The sequence below is a fragment of the Amblyomma americanum genome, chromosome 2, assembly GCF_052857255.1.
Source record: "Amblyomma americanum isolate KBUSLIRL-KWMA chromosome 2, ASM5285725v1, whole genome shotgun sequence".
Classification (NCBI taxonomy): Eukaryota; Metazoa; Arthropoda; class Arachnida; order Ixodida; family Ixodidae; genus Amblyomma; species Amblyomma americanum.
Window position 1 is genome coordinate 106,241,622 of NC_135498.1, and position 24,106 is coordinate 106,265,727.

The 24,106-nt window shown below is 49.5% G+C and overlaps 2 long non-coding RNA genes across 2 annotated transcripts; both read left to right on the top strand.

Moving 5' to 3' along the window:
* The first annotated feature begins 1,184 nt into the window (after positions 1-1,184).
* Positions 1,185-3,308, top strand: LOC144118924 (uncharacterized). The gene is made up of 4 exons (XR_013312192.1): positions 1,185-1,327; positions 2,723-2,775; positions 2,851-2,946; positions 3,101-3,308. It is a non-coding gene; the product is annotated as an uncharacterized LOC144118924 (long non-coding RNA).
* Positions 3,309-10,412: 7,104 nt separating this feature from the next.
* LOC144118927 (uncharacterized) lies at positions 10,413-11,005 on the top strand. The gene is made up of 3 exons (XR_013312194.1): positions 10,413-10,466; positions 10,541-10,636; positions 10,795-11,005. It is a non-coding gene; the product is annotated as an uncharacterized LOC144118927 (long non-coding RNA).
* The last annotated feature ends 13,101 nt before the right edge of the window (positions 11,006-24,106 follow it).

Genomic DNA, 24,106 nt, shown 5'->3' on the forward strand with positions numbered 1-24,106 from the left:
CGGGATAAAATGGAAGACACCGGCATGGTTCCCTTTTTAGGAAACCATAGATAGTTCAGTCAAAAAATAAACTAAGCAACCTTTCGATGCTCTCTGCGAATGTTCCGCCTAAATGCCTGCATAGAATGCGGGCACTCAATAGTTTTTTTTTTCTTCTTGCGGTTCACTAGAACAAAGAGCGTCACATAGCAGAAATACGGAATAAACAATAAGTTTCCTTGAAATAAAAGCACATTTGATCGCTGCAGGAATATCACGATACCACCAGCTCAAAAAAAAAAAAACATGCGCGCCGCAAAAACAATCTAAAGTGGTGAAAGAAAGAATTTCAACCTCAACTTGATTGACACAGGCAGTAATTGGTCATGTTTGTTCTACTCTAATGATTATGGTTTGTGTGTATTCTCACAAATGCCCAAACGAAGGAAGGAACGATTGAATGAAAAAATAATTAATATTTTACTCCTTCAATCGCTGTGCAGTGTAATATTGAATCCGTCATCCCTGAGTTGGGCTATCTTGGTAACTTGACATATTTACCTGTGAAAATTTCCTAATGGCTGTAAACATAGTCGTGACATGCCAAAACATGTGAGCAAGCATGCTCATCATCATAGGCAAATTCTGTCGCAACAAGCCCCGCCTGTGCCACCGAAACCAGTATATTGCCTCCTTGAATGCGCAGTGAAAATCTTCCACGCTATATCAAAAGACACAGTAGTGCGTGAGCGGTCGTTCAATAGGACAGCCAAAAACAGCAACTTTGTTGAGAACTTTTCGTGGCGGTCGCAGAGCTTGGCCCCTTGACACGTTCGTCCACATCTTTCTCTTCGCACTTTCGTCAGCGCAGGTAATAATGCAACATAACTAAAGAAGTGCGCTATCTAAGCGCGGTCTGTATCCATGCAATCTCTGACCAATCAATTCTCGCCCGCCATACCGTTGAGGCTGCTTCGTAGCAAACATCTGTTGCGTACTAGAAAGAGCAATTTAGGTTACATGACGGGCTTTCTAACACCCATCGCTTTCAATGCAAGTCACCGAGAGCAGCTTTTGACTTTGTTTTCCAGACAGGAGCAAACGATCAGGAGCCTCCAGACGCCTCGCAGACTGCAGTTGACACTAGCGACTGACTTGTATATAAATGCCTGGCACTGGCCCCGCTAATTGTTAGCAGAGGTTAAGCTAATGTGCCCAGCCTTGTGCTAAAAAAACTCATCCACCATACAGAGCTTATCCCACATCTGTAGAAACATGGCGACAGTCGCTGTTTTGGCTTTCTTCTTGCTGTTAGCGACTTCCTGCCTTTGCCGGGAAGATAGAAATGGTGAGTGAGCCGAACAAGGCCGGAAAAAGCACCTGCAAAACGTGCGCACCTTGCCTCCTGTTCCTGCCATCGTAGTGTTCTTGCTGCGATGGAAGGTGCAGAATTCTGCGAGGTTTCGGCTTAAGCACGCATTCGTGGGATTCTGGTGCACATATTCGCCAGCTCTCGGACCTGTTTTTTGTTATTTCACTTTAGCGTCCAAGGTCGAAAACCATGAATATCATCCGTGTCCTTACAAGCGCACTGTGCATAAGTGGCCTTCAATACCTGCGTTAATAGAAAGATAGCAAGAGAAGGTTCGGGAGACCAAGAGGCAGTTGTAGTAGACGACAGAATGATGTAGCCGCGAAAGAGTACAGCGGGTTCTATGAGCAACGGATGGAAGCATTTTGCACATTTTTTCATGCCTAATTGTACTGGTACCTTTTGAGATAAAAGTGCTTGAAAGAGTAATATTTTTTTTTGTAGTTGAAGAGATAAGTAGCTTATGTGTAAGAGCTAATCGATTAGCCTGGTAATTTTGTTGGCGCACTGTTTACTCTTTTTGCTCTTTCGGCCTAGACACCCAGCAGTAGCAGTATTCCCCAGTGCTCATATAATCAACTACAGTACAGCGTTTTGCAGCAGCACTGCGCTCCTGCTCTCCCAGCCATGTTCTCCGCAGAGCACTTGTCCCGTTATTCTCTGCTCGACGTGCACTTGTGTCGCAAAAATTAGAACGACCATATCCACTGCGCGCTGGCAGAAATAGAAACACGCTAATTTGTTATGACGCCTCATAGCCGTTGTCGTGTCGATATATCGCAGAAGAAAAACGTTAACCTCGAAGCCGTAATGTCATAATTATATGTATTGAGGGCAGTGCGGTAGCGCACGTCTCTTTTCGTCAGTGGTTCCAAGCAAAGAACAGTTAAAATGGGTGCTCGGCTTGCAATCTAAGTCGCGTACCATTAGTTCCATCTTCATGACAGCATGAGAATCTGGCATCCACTCCCTTGAGGAATATTTAAAAGCCACTCTATATGGGCGCTATGAAAGGCGACATTCAGCAGTTGTAGTGTGGTCTTTACAAGCCATTAAGCATGCAAATATGCAATATTAAGACAACGGGGCCAATTTCGCGGTGAAATCCCTTTCATCGTCAATTTTGTTTTCTCAAGAGGACAAAATATTTAATCTCGACGCGGCAGATGTGACCATCAATATGCGTAGGGCGGAATCAAAAGGTCCAGTAAAGTGGCAATACGATGCGCCAATTGCCAAAGTTAAGTTTCACAAATGTCTCATATTAATTCAGTTCGTACTCATTTCTACCAATATTTTCGCAAAATTTGGCCGTGTTTCCGATCGAATCTGCATATTTATCTTCCCATCCTGTACTCTGTGGCATTCCAGGTGTCCAAAGTAGAGGAAGCTGGTTTTGTATCAGGCTCTTACCGGATGGCTCAGTGAGTGACTCATATGACTTTGAAACATTGTTTCATCGCTTGAGGTGCTTTTGTAATTTTTTTGTTCGCCCACAGTCGCGTCTCACTGGTGGTCGAGTGATATCATGCGTCTATCCCTGCCTTGGTATTCCTCCGTCAGATGAAAAGGAGCCTGACGGAACGCCGTGCTGGGTAGGCATACTTTGCCTTCTCCTTTCTTTGTTTAATTACTTTATGTTATGAAATGCTGCAGCTGGAATAACCGCTGTATAGCAATGATTTTTTTCTTTTCATTAGGCTGCTTGAAATAGCTACTTTTTCGCTTATTATGTTTCCCCATATCTAGGACACTTTCCGGAAAGGAAAATGCAAGAATGGTTCATGCGAATCATAAGAGCCTTGCGGTTTCCGGCCGAAGTTTGACTGGGCAAGGAATGAGAACTTTTTCGCACCACAACGCCGTCATCTGAAGCGACCCAACGAACTATTTGGTCTGCCACTGTGGACTGCATTGCAAGTTTTTGTGCTTTAAAAAATAAATTATTGTTCCTGCACGGCTATGCTGCATTCGTATTCTTGAAGTTACCGCTGCCTTTCTATTCACATTTGTTTGTGGTGTACGGGCCCCTGCACACCAGGCTTTGAAAGTGAAGGAAGGGGAAAACAAACTGGCTCGAGGTCTCTCTTTCCGAGCCGGCTCCCATACCCCCTCAAACGAACAAAATTCGGACATAGACAGGCTGATAGGATACGAAGATAGAGTTCAGCTCTATAGATGAAACCGGAAGCTGATCACAAGCTCAGCTGAAATGAGGATGCAACTTGGGGGGGTTACAGACGGTCACATACCCGAATCCATACATATTAAACAAATTGTTCCCGGGGCAATAGACGGCGAATGCAAACTTTGCAAGAGACAGGCAAACATGATCCAAATAATATGGACATGCACACGCTCAGAAAACAATTCAGGGACAATTAGAAATGAAGAAACATGGAAGGCCCTGATGCACAGCTCTGACCCAGATACGCAAAAAGAAGCCATCAATCAAGCCCAGACAGCCGGCAGTTCCCACAGGATCGTGGCCGACGAATAGCCTTGGAGGTTGAGACCTCCTCGAATTTCATTGAAGAAATAAATTTCTCTCTCTCTCTTTGTTGTACGAAGGGCAGCCGTCCCTTCTCTCTTTTAACGCAGATTAAGCTGTATGGATGCTTCACAAAGGTTCGTCTTCACGTTGCAGAAATCCTTCGAAAACCTGACGAGAATAAAAGACAAAGCGTCGTATCAGTAGGGGTCGAACACACGCTTACCTAGCTCTCCAGGACCGAAAACGGGTGTCGTAATGACTATGCCACGTGCGCTAAGAGAGCATTCTGAGAACAATTATGGACACATTGTCGCATTGCCATCTGCCTCACCACGCGCCAAACGCTAAATTTTTTAAATTCTCATTTGCAAATTCACGCGCGCTGCATGCACGTTGCCACCGAAATTGACGTTGCCATGTTGCCACATTGCCACAATGCCATTTTGCCACGTTGCCACGATGCCACGATGCCACGATGCCACGTTGCCACGTTCCCACGATGCCACGTTGCCACGATGCAACGTCGCCATGTTGCCACGTTGCCACGTTGCCACGATGCCGCGTTGCCACGATGCCACGATGCCACGTTGCCACGATGCCTCGTTGCCACGATGCCACGTTGTCACGCGTACCATCCTGGGACTCGATAGGAGTAAGGCCTTTGAAACGTGTCACACGCTTCCATCCTCTCTCACCTGTCACTGAGGAACGTAGGCAAACAGACATACGACTACATTGCCACCTTTGTAAACGAGCGCACGGCTATGCTGCATTTAAGGGGAAAAAGCAGCGATAAGGTTACACTAGGTACCAGAGGAACCCCGCAAGCTGCTATACTTTCAACTTTTGACTTCAGCATTAGTATAAGTGGCCTCACGCGTCTTTTAGATGCCATCCCACATATAGATCATTCTATATACGCCGACGACATCACCATATATGGACCAACTCCAGATCCAATGAGAGATTTCCGAGTCATTGCAGCGAGCTATCGACACGGTACACGCTTTCATGGAAGGGAACAGCCTTGCGTGTTCACCGGCTAAATCAGAACACTTAGTTATCAGGTACAAACAACCCTCACAGCCAGCACCAGACCTTCGGGTACCCATCGAGTTGCACATTGACAACCGTCCAATACCCCCGACAGCCACGATCAGGGTTCTTGGCATCTTGATTCAGAATGATACTCACAACACGGAAGTGATCCGTCGGCTACCCGTCACGGCGCACCAGATAGATGGGCTGGTGAGGCGCATTGCTATCCGTCGCAGGGGCATGCGAGAAGCCCACCTAGGCAGGATCATGCAATCATTCATGATAAGTCGAATCACGTACGCCTGCCCGCAGCTTTATCTCCATCACAGGGACGAAGAGGCTCTTAATAGCACCATTAGAACAGCATACAAGGTGGCCCTTGGCCTGCCGGCACACGCCAACTCAGATCGACTGCTGCAGTTTAGATTGTTTAACACGCTCGCTGAACTAATCGAAGCCCATAAGACGGCGCAAGTGACCCGATAATCACACACTGTTGCGGAACGCGTAATTCTCGGCAAACTCCATATCCACCACGTTGAAGAGGCATGTGCAGCATCACATTTATCGGTCGACGTTACTAGTAGACTAGTTGTTAAACCAGTAGCCAAGAACAACCTGCGAGGCAAACACGACGCCCGCAGTAAAGCAAAGGCGCAGGCCCTTGAGAAGCAGTACGAGAACGAACCACGAGCAGTGTACGTGGATGCAGCTCAATACATTAAAGGCGAAACATACGTGGCATGTATGGCCGCCCCAAAGTCAGCCCTCGTTAACGCCACAACCTTTCACGCTAGCTGTATACGCGAGGCAGAGGAAGTAGCTATAGCACTGGCCATCGTGGATATCTGCAATAAAACTTCTGAGTGGCTTTAAGAGCGCCATTCAAACTTTCGCGAAAAACTCGGCAAGTGCGCTCACTATGCGAATTCGGCGCAACCGAACTCTTGATCACAACATCAATCTCGTGTGGGTTCCGGCTCACGCGGGTAACTCCGGAAACGAACGGGTCGACCATCTAGCCCAAGGTTTAACCAACAGGAGGCGGGAGACCTATCAGGAATGAACCCGACGAGGCGCCTCGCTCGTACGCTGAGATTGCAAACATTTATCGCGAGCTAAGATGCACGTATCTCGCCCATAACCCGGTCTGGACAGGGCTCAAGCCACGACACTATGATGCCTACAAACAAAAGCCATTATTCGCCCCTACCGATTATGTTTAATCACAAACGGCGAATATGACCCTGCATGCCCGCACTGCGGTGACGGGACGCACGCCACCCAAGACCATATATTATGGGAATGCGCTAGCAAACCCCGTCCGACGACACTCTTGCCAGCTCCCTCGGCGGAGAAATGGGACAAGATCTCGGCCAGTTCAAGAAAAACTACGCAGCTGGCCCTCCTCCTCAAGAGGTCGCCCCCGACTGGAGGCCGCCCTGGACTCGCCCTAGCCCCAACTAATCCCTTCCATTTTCTGGCAGTAAAGTTTTAACCACCACCACCTTAGTGCTAAGAACACTGAGCTGCGGGAGGCACCTTGCGCACCTGCCGTGGAAAAAGTTAACTCATCGCAACGCTCCACTGTGTCTCTAGCTATTGGAGGAGCGTCATTGAAAGACTCAACGTTTAAAGACTCTACGTAGAACACTTATTGCAGCACAGATGTTTGTACCGAATGCACGGGGGGGGGGGGGGGGGGGCAAGAAAATGTTTTTAAACCTGGTCGCCGCGCGTATGTCGTTCAATGTGTCGCTCCCCAAACATTTTTCAACGGGAGGAAGATCTTTAGCCATACAGGCACGAGCACTATCCCCCGAGACATTCTTCAGAGAACAGTGGTTCTCTGCAGTTGATCGCCAGAGCTACAATTTACCCTGCCTTCTTTTTGTCTACGCATACTAATGGCGCGTGAGTCGAGCTCATCGTACGCTGAAGCTCACTGGCGGTTCGAACCTTTCCACCCAACAGCGTCTGAGTTGAGCAATCTACAAAGGCTCGGAACTTTATTTTAAATCCGCTCGCAGGGCTGAGATGTCGCATTTTTTACCACATCCCTTGAAGTATGTAGGAGCTTTGTGAGAGGCGCCGATGTGTCTGTGTCGCGACAGGTGTTAAAAGCATAAAGTTTCGTGGTAAGAATAAAGAAAGGCGTCCCTCATAGCCTGAGTCACTTTGGGACGTTCAATCTCTATACACCAAACCAAGAATAAGGGAAGAAAAAAAACGCGTACTAGAGTATTAAGTAACTACCAGTGTGAGAGTTCATCCATCATTGAAGTTTTGAGAAGTACACGCGTCACAATAAAGTCGAATGTCGATGTTGCTACGTCTACTCATTTACCTAATTTTTAATTTTCAGCCCACAACCTAAATGTTTACCGAAGACTCGTTTTTTTAGCAAGTGGATACTATACTTCATTACTATCATGTTTGCAATCAAATCTCTGCCTTTCCGTTATAGCAGTTTTTGTGTGTCACGCTCCGTAGAAGGAAGCAATAGACGGCGTCATCATGTTTACGAATGCAGTAACCCGTGCTATAGAACTACCGTCATCATGTTTTGCATATGTTTCATGCACTTCTTGCACAGAGCAACTTCTGAACGCCAAGGACTGCATCGGGCCATTGCTGCTGTATAGTACTAAACCACTGTAGTTCATTTAATAGCAGCTATGATTATTTATCCTAAAATTCTTCGTATCAATCGATGCTTCACAGAAATTTTGTGCTACTTCCTCTTCACTTTGAAAAGTTAACGAACTCGAAACGCATCAAGACACGGAAGTTTACCCGAACAGAGCAAACCTGTTTAGAGAAAACTGGCACCTGACGGAACAAAATGGAAGACGCCGGCATTGCTCCCTCTTTAGGGTGTCATAGATGATTTAGTAAAAAAAAAATAAACTGGGTACGCTTTCGATGCTCTTTACGAATGTTGCGTGTAAATGCGTGCATAAAATTCGGGCTCTCGAGAGTTTTTTTTCTTTTTGCGGTTCACAAGAAAAAAAAGCGTCATATACTGGAAATACCTATTACACAATATGCTTCCTTGAACTCAACGCACATTTTATCGCAGCAGGAACTTCACGATACCACCAGCTCAAACAAAAGATGCGCGCAGCAAAATAAAAAAAAAAGTGCTGAAAGAAAACTTCAACCTCAACATGACAGACAAAGACAGCAATTGGTCACGTTTCTTCTACTCTAATGATTATGGTTTGGGCGTATTCTCCCAACTGACCAAATGAAAGAAGAAACGATTGAATGAATGAAATAATAAATATTTTACTTACGCAATCACTGTACAGCGTAATAATGAATCTTTCGACCCCTGATTTGGGCTAGCTTGGTAACTTGACGTAATTACCTGTGAAAGTTTTCTAGTGGCTCTAAAAATTGTCGCGTCATGGCGCCACATGTGGAAAAGCATGCTAATCATTATAGGCAAATTTTGTCGCAACAAGCCTCGCTTTTGTTAACAAAATGAGTATATTAACTGCCAAAATGCGCTGTGAAAATCTTCCGCACTACATCAAAAGACACAGTAGTGCGTGGGGCAGTCGTTCAAAAGGAGAGCCAACAAAAGCGACTTCGTTGAGAACTTTTGGCGGCCGTCACAGAGCTTGGCTCCTTGACACGTTCGTCCAAATCTTTCTCTTCCCACTTTCGTCGGCGCAGGTAATAATGCTACACAATTAAAGAAGTGCGCTATCTAAGCGCGGTCTTTCTCCAAACAATCTCCAACCAATAAATTCTCGCCCGCCACACCGTTGACGCTGCTTCGTTGCGTCTGTTGCGGGCTAGAAAAAGCAATTTAGGTCAGACGACGGGCTTCCTGACGCCCATCGCTTTCAATGTAAGTAACCGAGAGCAGCTTTTTGACTTTGTTTTCCAGACAGGAGCAAACGATCAGAAGACTCCAGACGCCTCGCAGACGGTTGACACTAGAGACTGGCTTGTATATAAATGCCTGACACCGGCCACGCTGGTTGTTAGCAGATGTTCAGCTAATGTGCTCAACCTTAGACTAACAAACTCATCCACCGTACAGAGCTTATCGCACATCTGTAGGAATATGATGAAATTCGTTATTTTGACTTTCTTCTTGCTGGTAGCGACCACTTGTCTTTGCCAGGATGACAACAATGGTGAGTGGTCCGAACAAGGGCGGCAAAAGCATCTGCAGAACGTGGGCACCTTGCCTCCTGTTCCTACCATCGTAGTGTTCTTGCTGCGATGGAAGGCGCAGAATTCTGCGAAGTTTCGGCTTAAGCACGCATTCGAGGGATTGTGGTGCACATATTCGCCAGCTGTCGGGCCTGTATTTTGCTATTTCACTTTAGCTTCCAAGGTCGCAGACCACGAATATCATCCATGTCCTTACAAGCGCTATATGCATAAGTGGCCTTCAGTAGCTGCGTTAATAAAAAGATAGCAGGAGAAGGTTCGGGAGACGAAGAGGCAGTTTTAGTAGACTGCAAAAGATGGTGCAGCCGCGCAAGAGTGCAGCGGGTTCTATGAACAACGTATGGGAGCGTTTTGCACATTTTTTTTCATGTCTAATTGTACTGGTACCTCTCGAGATAAATGAGCTTGAAAGAGCAATCCTCTTGTGGTTGGCCAACAGACAAGCAGCTAATGCATAAAGGCTCATCGATTACTCTGGTAATTTTATTGGCGCACTGTTCGCACATCTTGCCGTTTCAGCCTAGTCACCCAGCAGTAGCAGTATTCCCCAGTGCTCATTTAATCAACTACAGTACAGCGTTTCGCAGCAGCACTGTGCTCTTGCTCTCCCAGCCGAGTTCTCCGCAGACCACTTGTCCCGTTCTTCTCTGCGCGACGTGCACTTGGTTGCGAAAATTCGAACGACTATATCCACTGTGCAGAAAAAGGCTGATTTGTTAGAATGCCTCATAACAGTTTCGTGTCGAAAGATCGCAGAAGAAAAACGTTGACATCGAAGTCGGAATGTCATAGTGATATTTATTGAAAGCAGTGCGGTAGCGCTTGTCTCTTGTCATCAGTGGTGCCAAGCAAAGAACAGTTCAAATGCGTACTCGGCTTGCAATCTAAGTCGCGTACCATTAGTGCCATCTTCATGACAGCATGGGAAACTGGCACCACTCACTTGGGGAAGCGGCCACTCTATGTGGGCGCTATGAAAGGCGACATCCATCAGTTGTAGTGTGCCCTTTAAAAGCCTATAAACATTCAAATGTGCAATATTAGGACACAAGGGCCAATATCTTAGTGAAATTCCTTTCATAGTCAATATTTTTTTCTCAACAGGACAAAGTATTTAGTCTCAACGCTGTAGATGTCATCTCCAATATGCGTAAAGCGAAATCAAAAGGTGCAGTAAAGTGGCAAGAAGATGCGCCGATTGCAAAAGTTAGGTTTAACAAATGTCCTATAATAATTCAGTTCCTACTCATTTCTACCAATATTTTCGCAAAATTCCACTTTGTTGAGAGCAAATAAGCATATTTATCTTGTCATCCTGCACTCTCTTACATTCCAGGTGTCCATAGTAGAACAGGCTGGTTCTGTATCAGGTTGATACCGGAGGGCCCAGTGAGTGATTCATATGACTTTTAGATATAATTTCATCGCTTGAGGTGCTTTTGTAATTTTTTGTGCCCCCACAGTCGCGTTTCATTGGTGGTCGAGTGATATCATGCGTCTACCCTTGCGTCGGTATCCCTCCATACTATGAAGAGGAGGATAACGGAACGCCGTGCTGGGTAGGCGCACTTTGCCTTTTCCTTTTTTTGTTTAATTACTTTATGTTATGAAATGCTGCTGCGGACCACCTGCTTTGTGGTAATGCTTTTCTTTATTTCATTTCGTTAAACTGCTGGAAATAGCGACTTTTTTGCTGATACTTTTTGATAATATCTAGGACACATTCCGGAAAGGCAAATGCCAGGATGGTTCATGCAAGTCCTAACAGCCTTGCGGTTTCCGGCCGAAGACTGACTGGGCAAGAATTGAGAACTTTTACGCAACAAAATGCCATCAATTGAAGCGACCCAACGAACTACTTGCTCTTCCACTTTCGACTACATTGCAGTTCCTTTCTGGTTAAAAAATAAATTTTTTCCGCCCGCACGGCTATGCTGCATGCGTCTTGAACTTACCGGTGCCTTTCTACTCACATTTGTTAGTCGTGCACGGGGCCCGCGAATCTATGTAGTGCTTGTTCATTCTTCAAACTTCTGGCACGCGCTTTATCGCTTTGTTTGCAATGCGAGAGGGAACCAGATTTATCTCGATTGCTCGCACCCAGGCGAGGCCGATTCTAGGTTGTTCCAGCGTGTTGTAGCTTTGCACGGCGTATCTCGAAAGTTCACTGCCGGCTGTAAATTAAGCACGGCCGAGAGCTACGGGCATTCTGTTCGACGACCGCCAAGCACGCTTTATGCTATGAGGAACTTGCGCTGAAGTTTGCGGTGCCCATTGCAGCGCCATAACCCACTGCCTAGAGAAAAGAGCAAGCAGTTTTGGGTAGAACTCTTAGTACTTTTCTGCGCCACCTTCAGGCGCTTATTGGGGTAAGCCTCCGCGCTCTGTCGAAGGCACACGTGCCATCCGTCAGCTATCTGGGCTACGCCGAGAGAAGCTAGGTAATGAATGCTGTAAGCCAAACGCGGGCATCTAATCGCGCAGAATGTGTTATCGCGTTTGCAGCGGCCCAAGCGGCTGACAAAAGCAGTTTTGAGTCACCGAATGGAACAATTGCAGTAACACCTTAGCCGCGCAGGTTCCCCATGCCGCCGCCGAGTGATTCAGTCCGTTGTCGGCGAAGGTCAGCACAAATTAAGAGTTTTGTTTAGACGCCATTTCCTCTGTCGTTCTGCTCCTCGGATTGCAGTCACCACTTCGTGACATGCGGGGGAGGTGCTGAGTCGCCTTCCATGTTCCGGACGCCCCCTTCAAGTCGCGACGCTAGCCTCCTGCTCTTCGCATCGGAGGACGAGCCCCCAGTTAACCGAACCAGCCGACATCTCCAGGGAAAGCATCCTGAGTTCGGACCCTGTTGGACCGCACCCGACAACGAAAAGACGCGGATACGAGCACCACAAACTCGCCAAAGATGTCGACCCCGATCATGCTCCAGCAGCCGCGGGTGCCGCCAACTTTCAGTGGATTCCCAGGCGAAGGCCTCGAAGAATGTTTGGACCAATTTGAGCGCGTGGCATCATTAAAGAAGTGGGATGATGCGGCACAAATTGGACACGCATTTTTCTAACTGGAGGGCTCAGCTCGTACGTGCTACGAAAACCACGAGTCGTCCCTAACGGCGTAGAAGCTATTCAAGAAGGTACTTTTGCAGGTATTCACCAGTGTCGTGAGGAAAGAAAGAGCCGAACGACTCCTCGAGTCCAGTATCCAGCTTCCAAACGAGCCCGTCCGCGGTTACGTTGAAGAGATGAAGCGCCTCTTTCGCCGCACCGAACCCGAGATGACCGAGGAAAAGAAACTTCAGTTTTTAATGCGCGCTGTAAAGGAACAACTCTTTGGTGGCCTCGCCCGCCAGCCGCCAAAAACAGTCGACGAATTCATGCAAGAAGCCTGCACGATCGAGAAGACCCTCGACGTCCGGACTCAGCAGTACTACCGCCCTTCCTATGTCTGTGCAATCCGTCCGCACACGACGACCACCACAAGCGAGAACTTGCGGAAAGTTATCAGCAAAATCGTCCGTTAGGTCTGCGCCGATTACTGCCTACCTCTCCACAGCCGCAAGCAGCAAATCTCATGCATTCGGTATGGGAAGAAATGCTACGGGCACTTGGCACACCGACGGCCACAGAGGCACAGGCCATGACTTACGCCACTCCAGTATGCACTCCTCAGCCCCAACGACAAACCCTACGCCCTTTCTGACATGAACAACTTGCTCCCGAACGCCACATCCCCGCCCCCACCCGGCCAGCCTGCAAGCGACGCTCATGCACCAGAAAATGCCACGTCTGGGGGACTTCCGACAACCCGCCGTTGTGCTTCCATTGTGGTGAGGCCGGCCATATTCTTCATCACTGCCCGTACCGACGTATCTGTCTTCGAGGATTTACCGTTGACGCCCCACGACCACGCTTCGGCCAACGTCCGCAGGAAATCGACGAGTGCCTGCTTCGAGAGGAGTACACGCCGAATCGCCTTTCGCGCTCACCATCGCAGCCAACCTCGCTCTTTGCGTCGCCACGGCGCAGCTACGCAGCCGCGGTACGAGGAAGGTCTCCCAGCCCCCGCAGGGGAAACTAAACACAGCAACCTCGGGAGGTGAGGTTTATCAAGAGCGAAACGGCGAAGATCCTCCACCGACCACGCCCTATGAAGACGCTGCACCCGTTACGCCGCATGAGGACGCTACACTCGCTGCACCGACGCCGCACAAAATGCCAACCCTGACCACGACGTGAAGTGCCTTCAAAACGACCCCGCCACCCAGAAAAGCTTCGACGACACGCACCACCCGCGATTCGCACACGCGACGAGGCCGTGACCCGACGCCGAGAGTGACGTGCAATGCAAGAGCCAGGACTTCCGACTTAGTAGTGACTATCGACGGCCAGAAAGTTACTGCTCTAGTCTACACGGGTGCCGGTTATTTGATGATGAATGGAACATTCGCGGCGCTGTTGAGGAAAGTCATGTCTGATCATCGCAACTGGGACGCAGTGCTACCATATGTGACGTACGCTTATAACACTGCCAATCATGAGGTCACCGGGTATTCTCCCTTCTATTTACTCTATGCCAGAACTCCCTGCGTTTTTCTCGATACCGTCTTCCCGTTTTCCCCCAACGAAAACGCGTCCGTTGGCCAGATACTATGTCGTGCCGAAGAATCCCGTCGAATAGCCCGCTTACGTACCCTGGCCTCACAACGCCGTTCGAAAGCATATTACGACCTGCGTCATCGTGCGGTGACTTACGGTGTTGAGGAGAGTTACGGCCCACAAGTTCGCACCGACCAGCACAACCGAACTCTCCGCCAAAGCCCCTAACGTGTGTCGGCGCGAGAACGAGAAGCCACCCAGGACAAAGTGGAATAAATGCTTCGCGACACGTCATCCGGCCTTCAAACAGACCATGGGCAGCACCGGTCGTTCTTGTGAGGACGAAAGACGGCGCACTTGGATTTTTCGTAGATTATCGCCGCTTGAACAACATAACAAAGGACGTGTACTCCATCCCCCGCATCGATGACACACTGGATCGGCTCTGCAACGCCAAGAATTTATCATCGATGGCCCTCATGAGCGGGCCTCAAGAGATCCCGAGAAGACCGCATTCATTACTCCGGATGGGCTCTGAGTTCAAGGCGATGCCATTTCGTCTCTGTTCCGCGCCAGTGACGTTTCAGCAAGTAATGGATACAGTGCTGGCAAGCCTGAAGTGGCAAATTTGTCTGACATATTAAGATGACGTCGTTGTCTTCGCCTCGAACATTGAAGACTACCTCAAAATACTTCGAACAGTAGTAGACGCCATCAAGTCGTCTCGCCTAACCTTGAAAGCACAGAAGTGCCACTTTGCCTATGAAGAGCTGCTGTTTCTAGGCCACATCGTTAGCAAGGAGGGGGTGCGCCCAGGCCCACAGAAAACAGCTGCTATCGCACTGTTTCCAACGCTGGTCGATAAGAAAGTTCACAGATTCCTCGGTCTGTGCGCGTATTGCCGACGATTTGTCAAAAACTTTTTGCGCATCGCGGAGCCTCTGACCCAACTCACAAAGGCAGCCAGAGGTTTAATTTAAATGCGAACCGCCGCGAGAAGAAGCATTCAAGGAACTTCAGCGTCGTTTACAGTCCCCCACCGATCCTCGCGCATCTTGATGCAAACACCAAGACTGAAATTCATACCGTCGCAAGTAGCGAGGGCCTAGGCGCCGTCCTGGTTCAGAAAACTGACGGAGTCGCGAAAGTAATCTCATACGCTAGCCGATCTCTGTCCAAACAGGGACTAACTATTCGACAACTGAAAAGGAGTGCCTTGCTGTCATCTGGATTGCGTCGAAATTTCACCCTCATCTGTACGGGCGGCAGTTCAAGGTGGTCAGCGATCAGCACACACTGTGCTGGCTTGCTAGTTTGAAGGATTCCTCCGGCCGCCTCGCTCGATGAAGCCTTCGTCTCCAGAAGTTTAACGTCACCGTCGCTTACAAGTCTTGACGCAAGCGCTCCGATGCCGACCGCCTGTCACGACCCCCTATAGATGTACCACCGCCGGGCGACGATGAGGACGCCTTCCTGGGACCTATCAACTCCAGCTCCTTTGCACAGCAGCAACGCTCGGACCTCGACCTAAAGCGCCTCATCGACTACTTAGAAGGCAAGGTTTCTTCACCCCCTGCTTCGTTCAAACGAGGATTGTCTTAGTTCTGTGCACAAAATGGGGTCCTCGTGAAGAACTTCGCGGCGAAAAAAACAGCTTACCTTCTTGTTGTAGCAACAAGTTGGCGCGAAGTTCTTCAGGCTTCACGCGAAGATACGACAGCTGGACATCTCGGGTTCCCTCGAACCCTCCGCCGAATTCCAGACGAGTATCACTGGCCCCGACTGTCTGCCTATGTAGCACATTGTGTGAAAACCTACCGAAGTTGTCAGCGACGAAACACCCCTCCCAATCGACCGGCAGGATTTCTGACCCCCACTGAGCCCCTCAAGGCCCTTTAAGCAGGTCGGCATAGATTTGCTTGGTCATTTCCCAAAGTCAACGTCTGGAAATAAGTGGATCATCATAGTCGCCAAATTTTTCGTGGAGTCCATTCTTCTGCGACACGGTATCCACGATGTGCTCATCACAGACAGAGAAACAGCATTCACGGCGAATCTGGCGCAAGCCATCCTGCGTTGCTGCGAAACCGGCCACCGGGGGACAATTGCATACCATCTGCAGACCTACAGACTGAGCGAGCGCCTGAACAAAACCATCGCCATATGCTCGCCATGTATGTCGACGCCGAACACAAGACCTGGGACATCATTCTGCCTTACATCGTCTTCGCCTACAAAACCACAGTGCAGGAGGCCGCCCAGATGATGCAGGCTCGTCCATGGCAAGGAGGCAACCACCACGCTAGACGCTATGCTGCCCAACGTTACAGAAGAAGATAACGTCGACGTCGCCGCCTACCTTCAAAACGCAGAAGCCCGAAGACTTGCCCGATTACGGGTCAAAGACCAGCAGCGGACCGAGGCCAGACGTTACAACTTACGAAGACGGAACGCGGAATGCAAGCCAGAAGACCAAGTATAGGTTTCGATGCCCATTCGTCGGCGCGGCTTGAGGGAAAAGCTTTTGCGCCGCTATTTCGGCCTGTACAAGGTTCTTCATCTGCTAGGCGAACTGGACAATGAAGTCGTCCTTCATGAAATGGCTGCATCCCAGATACGCCGCATGCGACCAGAAGTTGTTGATGTCGTCCGTATCAAGCCCTATTATGTGCGCTAACCGACGCTGTGTTTCCACACTCGGTGCTTATTCTTGCACAATCCGCTTTATTCTAGCCAACTTATTTGTTTTAAAGAATCGGGTCGATACTCCTTTGAAAAGGGAGTAATGCCGTGAATCTTTGTAGTGCTTGTTCATTCTAGAAAGCTGCCAGCCTACCGCTTTTTCGCTTTGTTTGCGATACAAGACGCGACCAGATTTATGTCGATTTTTCGCGCCCAGGCGGAGCCGATTTTAGGTTGCTCCAGAATGTTGTAGTAGCTTTGCACGCCTTATCTCGAAAGTTCGCTGCCACCTTTAAATTGAGCACGGCCGAGAGTGGCGGGCATTCTGTTCGACGACCGCCGAGCACGCCTTTTGCTACGCCGCCGCCGAGTGATTCACTCAATCGTGGGCGCAACTCAGCCCAAATAAAGAGTTTTGTTTAGTCCCTGCAGGGCGGCGTCTGCAGCCTGCAGACGTTGGTGAGCGGCGACGCCACGTGTTCCCGAGCATCCGCAGGGACATCCCCGCAGGGGAATGGTGGTGAGCAGTGCGTCACCACGGACCCGAGCACCCTCGCTTAGCCGTGAGTGGCATCGCCGTGTCCGGGGAAAAGGGGATCCTGGTGGTTGAGCCGATACCGAGCGTCTGGACCTAAAAGGCCTCTCGGCGGAGGCAAAACACCACTTTGGCCCCAGCTTCCTGTAGACAGCACTTCTGGCCTGACCCGACCAGGGGAATCGGCAGTCGCCTTTTCCTGTCTTCCCCTTCATCTCTCGCTTTCCTATGTTCTGTCTCACAACTGCCCTGTCTCCTCTTCTTTTCTCTGTTTACTCACTTTTCATTGGTGGCTAGGGTTAAATTTGTGTGGTCTAACTACCCTGTGTTGCCTATATAAGGCTATAGCAGTGGTGTATAGCTGGCGAGGGCAGGACGTTTTCAGGTTCCTGTCCAGTCCCCTTGTTGGACTCTATGGTAGGTGGCTGGCACTACAGCCGAACAATACAATTTTTTTATGCCTCCCCTTCCCACACAAACTGATCGCGCTCCAGAGTGTGGACCGATCTCACAGGAAAATTCGTTCAGAAAACAAGAGAAACTTTTCCAAGATACCACACGGTACACAGTAAAGTAGCAGACAAGCAATCAAAAATCAACTCTCTCTTCATTGTTTCCAAATCTCTGACTGACGCATCAGGCCTTGGTTACAAGGTGACAAAGCTGGCCAACGGTGACTTACTTCTCCAGATCCGAGACAAAGTGCAATTTTCTAAGCTCTCAGGTATAGAAATATTTGGAGGGAGACCTGTTTTTATTACTGCCCATATATCACTCAATACTCTCAAGGGCATTATTTCCGAACATGATTTCTTCACCCTGACTGAACAAAAAATGTTGGATGGCCTCAAAGACCGGAATGTCACCGATGTCTATTGTATACAAATCTGTAAAGACGACAAAGCAATACCGACAAAACACTTAGTTTTGACATTTGCCTCCAGCCAACTCCTAGAAAACATAGAAGTAGGGTATATGAAAATAACTGTAAGACCATACATCTCTAACCCCCGACGGCGCTTCAAGTGTGAAAAAATCGGCCATGGCTCCAGAGCTGTCGCGGCCGCCAAACTTGTGCCAAATGTGCATGCAATGAACAACATTCTGATGTCTGGAACGCGGTGCCAAATGGTGCATAGTGTTAAGGAGACCACCCCGTGTACTCAAGATCATGCCCATCCTGGAAGAAAGAGAAAGAGATAATAACTATTAAAACTAAGGAAAACATAACATTTCAAGGAGCCCGAAAACGATTTGCACAGACACAAGGAAGGTTCTTCTTCACGTTTAAAACAGACTTTGCTAATGTGGTGCGACGGGGCGGGATACCACTTCAGGCTTCGGCACCTGCCCAGGCCACACACAGTAAGTCTGAGGAAGGGCCATCCGCGCCCCCGGCAGATGCAGCAAATGCTGCCCTACCACCTCGATCAAAGGGCTCGTCGGCTTCTGGGTCGACAGCCCGCAAGGCTTCTCCCAATCGGGAGAGGTATAAAGTCCTTCGGCGTGACCAATAGCAAGCGAGTATGCTGTCTGGAGGGGCTGCTATTGTGGTCCAGAGCTGTTTGGCAGGCCTCGAAATAAATCTTAACACCAAATATGAAGATGTAGCAGTCACCCTACTTCAGTTTAAAAAATAGCAATATGCTCAGTGTACCTCCAACCGCATCTATCAGTAACACTACATGTCCTAGAAGCACTTTTTAAACAGCTGCCGGAGCCATATCTAGTAGTGGGAGATTTTAACGTACAGTCCTCTTTTTGCGGTATTTAAGAAACTAACAGTAGAGGCCGTATTTAGAAGATTTTATTACCTGCAATATTGTGTGCCTACTAAATACGAGAAAGCACAACTACTGCTCTCCGAGCAGCGGAAAAATTAGCTGCCTGGTGTTATCTCTTAGTTCGCATCTGTTTTCACCGATTTTAAGTAGGTTGTTATAGATAACCCCCACGGAAGTGATCATTTGCCTGTTAGTATAAGCCTGTCATCCTCACCGTCAATTATCCCGACCATACCTCGCCGTTGGAAGTTGCACTTAGCCGACTGGGCACTTTTTGAAGAAAAAGCAAGTGTGGAGAAATTTTTTCAGATGATCGCGGTATAGATGAACTAAATGTTCATAATGTCCATAACCTATATAATTAATGCTGCACGACAGCCTATTCGTCAATCGTCGGGACTGGTGCGACCAAATCATAAAGTTTGGTACACGCAAGAATGATGTGAAGCGAAAAAGAAACAAAACAGAGTCTGGGGCATTTTCCATAAGTACCCAACACACGAAAACCTTATTATTTTGAAAAATGCGAGAGCAAAAGCACGGTATATTCGGTGTAATGCCGAGAAAACATCATGGGAAGCCTATGTGTCTTCCGTAAGCTGCTAAACCCTTTCGAAAAAAATGTGGGAGCAAGTCAGAAAACTAAGTGGTAGCTACTCACCCTTCACAGTTCCTTTTATGACAACACCTGGTACAGAAACAAATATAGGGGAATAGGCAAACATACTGGGCGACACTTTGCTGCGGTTTCAAGTTATGCACACTATAGCAAGTCATTTGTAAAATACAAAACCACAGCTGAAGAACACAGGCTCCCAACAAGTGGCGCAGTAAATGAAGAATACAATAGTGTAATTACCCTCCAAGAAATACAGCACTGTCTGCCGTCAAAAGAAACTGCTCCCGGACACGACGAGATACACTACCAAATGCTTGCCCATCTTTCCAAGCCTGCCATAGAAGCACTCTTGAATTTTTTAATAAAACATTCACAGAAGGAAAAATACCAAACGAATGGAAAAGAGCCATTATAGTGCCATTTCTGAAACTTGGAAAGCTGACAACCTCCCGTAGCACCTATAGGCCAATAGCACTTAAAAGCTGTCCCGCCAAATCTTTTGAAAGTGTTCTAAATATCAGATTAACTTTTGTGCTTGAAGCTCGTAAACTTCTTGACATCGATCTATGCGGTTTTAAAATGACTTTCTCAGCAACTGACCATCTAGTTCGCCTCGAAAGCACAATCAGAAAAGCTTTTATGCATAAACAGCACTGCCTTGCTGTTCTTTTTCGATGAGGAGAAAGCATACGACACAACGTGAAGATAAGGCATTCTTCGCGCCCTTGCAGAACTTGGCAACCGCGGCAGGATGTTAAACTACCTAAATGATTTCCTGCCAAACCACTCATTTCAACGGCGTCTAGGATCAACCCTGTCCAGGAGCTTCGTTCAAGAGAACGAGGTTCCTCAGCGGTGCATTTCAAGCACAACACTGTTTATTGTAAAGATGAATTCCAGTTAGAAAGTAATGCCGAAGTTTCACTGTCGTTCTGCTCCCCGGATTGTGTGTCGCCGCTTCTAGACAATATTAAGAGACAGGGGCCAATTTCTCGATAAATTCTTTTCATCATCAATTTTTTTCAACAGGACAAAATATTGGTCTTAGCGCGGCAGATCTGATCAGCAGTACGCATATGGCGAAATCAAAAGGTGCAGTAAAGTGGCAATACGATTGGCTGATTGCCAAAGTTTGGTTTAACAAATGTCCTATATTAATTCAGTTCCTACACATTTCTGCCCTTGGCGTGAACTTCCGTGCAGTGTTTCCTTAGTCGTATTGCGCAGCTCAGCGATAATACTGTAACGGGATAGAGCCTCCGGTAGACATCCTTCCGCCTTCCGAGTACCCTGCATCGACGAAGAGGAGAGGCGGAGGGAGTGCGGGGAGCGAGCGCGAGAGAGAGAGAGCAATAAAGAATCACCGCGGCCGGTCGTCTTTCTCCTGGTCTCTTGTGCCCTCCTGTGGATTTACCTGGACGGGCCCACCATCCCGCGACATATTTTGGTGGCAGTGGTGGGATAGCGCTCACCCGAGCCGGGAAACAGTGCGGGCGCGGCCAAGGACCATGGGCCACCACCGGCTGACGCGGTACAGAGACGCTGATCTCGGCCGTTCGGACGGCCTGCCCGTTTCCTCGATGCTGGAGGCCATCCTCGAGCGCTTCGACTGGCGACTGGACCATCTGACGGCTAATTTGATGAGTTCGAGCGCCGGGTACCTCATAATATGCCGACCAACCCGAACTGCGGCGGGCCGGTGCCTTCCATCAACACCATGGAATCCGCGCCCGCCGGGCCGGCCTCGCAGTCCGACCTTGGTGTGCACGGCGCAGGTGCGTCCCATTCGTCCTGCCCGCTGGACATGGCGGCGGAGTTACCAACTTCCGATGGCACTGCACCTTGGGAGGCTTACCAGCTCCAGCTGGACACCATCGCAGAGGCGCAGGGATGAGACGGTCGGACGAAAGCCGTGATGATCGTCTCTAAGCTGCGGTGCCGAGCGGCGGGGCTGCTCCCGAACGTGCCCCGCGCAGATCTAGGCCGGTACGACGCCATCGCAGGTCTCCTCGCCGACCATTACGGGTCGGGCCAACGCAGGATCCAATACTAGCGCCTGCGTGCTCACCGGCAGGGGCTCGGGGAAAGCTACCAGGACCTCTCCGCGGCTGTCCAGCGGTTGGCGTCGCTGTCGCTGCCGGCTGCGCCACCGACCACCGTAGCTCTGGTCGGCACTGAAGCTTTTTTGGACGCTATCCGAGATCCCGAGGTCCAGCGCCATGTCCGCCTCGGGCGCCTTGAGTCCATCCGCGTCACTGTGAACCTCGCTGGCGAGGCTGATATGATCTTGCAGGCCACACGCGCGCCACGAGCTGCTGTTCGTACTTCCACGGAATGGGTTTCTCGGTCCGCTGCCACCACTACGGCTCCTGCCCGAAGAGGGCGTACCAGCCAGACTTTGACCTGCTTCCGATGCGGTCAACGGGGCGACTATTCGAGGGACTGTGTCGATCCTTCACCGTCGGGAAACGCGGAACTCCGGGGGCCCCAACACTGTGTAAGCCGGGAACAGGCACTTCAGCGGAAAACCTCGTCAGTCCCCACGCTTCTATCTGTACATTCCCCCCGCTCGTCGCTTTTGAGTTCCCGTGATGCGCCTTAAGTATTTTTAGACGTTGCTCTACTCGGCCTATCCGCCGCGGTGGCTCAGTGGTTAGGGCACTCGGTTACTGATCCGGAGTTCCCGGTTTCGAACCCGACCACGGCGGCTACGTTTCGATGGAGGTGAAACGCTAAAGCGCCCGTGTGCTGTGTGATGTCAGCGCATGTTGAAGATCCCCAGGTGGCCGAAATTATTCCGAAGCCTTCCACTACGGCACCTCTCTCTTCCTTTCTTCTTTCACTCCCTCCTTTATCCCTTCCCTTACGGCGCAGTTCAGGTGTCCGCCGATATGTGAGACAGATACTGCGCCATTTCCTTTCCCTAACAACCAACCAACCAACTACGCGGCCAGCACGTCAATGCCCTGGTTGACACGGGGACTGCTGTGAACGTATTAGACAAGTCGCTCGTGATCGGCGTGCAACACTTGCTTCCACCGGCCCCTGAAATCGAGCTTTTAACATTCAACGGCGCCTTGGTCAACCAACTCGGGCGTGTCATCGCGGATGTGCCTGCTTTAGGCACGACCTTCTTTACTGAGTTTGTGGTCGCCGAAAGCCCACTTTGGCCGGCGGTTCTTGGGTGCGGCTGGTGCCAGCAAGCGGGGATCGTTGTGGACTTCGCGACCCGCAGTAGCAAGCGTACCGACCTCCCCGTCGTGGAGTTCGTCGCCTTTTTCACTTCGGTATGGACCTATACCTCTTCCTGGTGCCGATTACCAAACGTGTCTCCGCTTTTCTACGCGGTGTCGCCCCGAAGCTTCGACGGTACATCCCGCTGTCTGTTTTGTGCACAGTTTCTGGGGCCTTCTGACGTGACTCTACCACCGGGAGCGGCAACTTGGGTACGGGGTCAGCTTGATGGCCAGATAACCGCCGACGTGCTCTTCAAACCGATGCGCTGCGCAGCACCAGCCCGCGAGACGACCTCACCTCGGAGCCTTCTGTAAGTGATAGACGGAAAGGCTGACGTGCTGGTACTTAACTTCGGTGGTCACCATCTTGTAGTTCGTCATGGTTCAAACCTGGGTACTGCGCACGTTTTATGCTCAGGCTTACCAGTCACCTCTCTGCAGCCTGCGGCTCCGGCGCCGCCCCCCCCCCCCTCAACACCTGATGCCTTACCGTGGGAGTCCTTCAATTTTAGCCCAAACCTGACCTCTGGAGCTCGCCGCACTGATGGCCCTACTGCGCCAACACCGCAGTCGTCTCGCTCTTCGTACCGAAGCACTCGGGTACACTTCCTCGACACTGCCGGTCACAGGCACATCCACCACCAACCTCGTCGTGTCGCACTAGCCGAACGGCGCGTTATTCAGCAGCACGTGGCCGTCATGCTCGACAAGGGCATCATTTCCCCATCGTGTAGCCCCTGGTCTTTTCCCGTCGTCCTCGTGCGGAAATATGGGACGATCCGCTTCTGCGTGGACTGCCGCAAACATAATGCCGTCACCCATCTCATTGTCTATTCGCTACCTTGCCTTGACGAAGCACTCGACCGGCTGAAGGGGTCGCAATACTTCACCACCTTTGCTCTTCTTTCGGGCTACTGGCAGGTACCACTTCATCCCGAAGACGCGAAAAAGACGGCTTTTTTCGACTGTTCGCTGATGAGCAGCCGCATACCAGCACCTCATCGCTGGCAGCAGCGTGCTGTGCGGAACAGGCTCAGCAGGCAGAATCTTCTGGTCAGCAGGAAGTCTCAGAGAAAGTGCCGGATGTGACAGACGACGAACCCTGTGAACTGCGGCCCCATAGGAGGACATGGTTGTTAATCTCTCAATACGAAGAAAAGAAAGAACTTCTTGGAAAGGAAGGTGACTTCAGGTAAGCTTTTTTCTTGCAAGAAGGCAGTGTTGTTGAGGTTCGACCATGTAAAAAAACTGTGTCGAGTAAGATATTTTTCATGCCTCTTGCTAGTTCTTACTAGAGGCCATAAAATCAGTGCAGGGGCCCCTAAATGTCCTCAGTGGTCTTTGCACGTAGGTCTACAGACATTTTCAGAACCCTTGACACAGAGCAGTTATTTCTTTAAATGAAAATTCGTCACTTTTTTATGATTCCTATCTGTGTACGACACAGAGAGCACTGTGGCAAGCCCTTGCCGAGGCAGTAAACAAGGAGTTCAATTGCAGCGTCTGCCCAGTACAAGCAGAAAGTAAGTGGAAATGCTTTCAAGGGGCCTATAAAACAACAAAAGCGAAAAA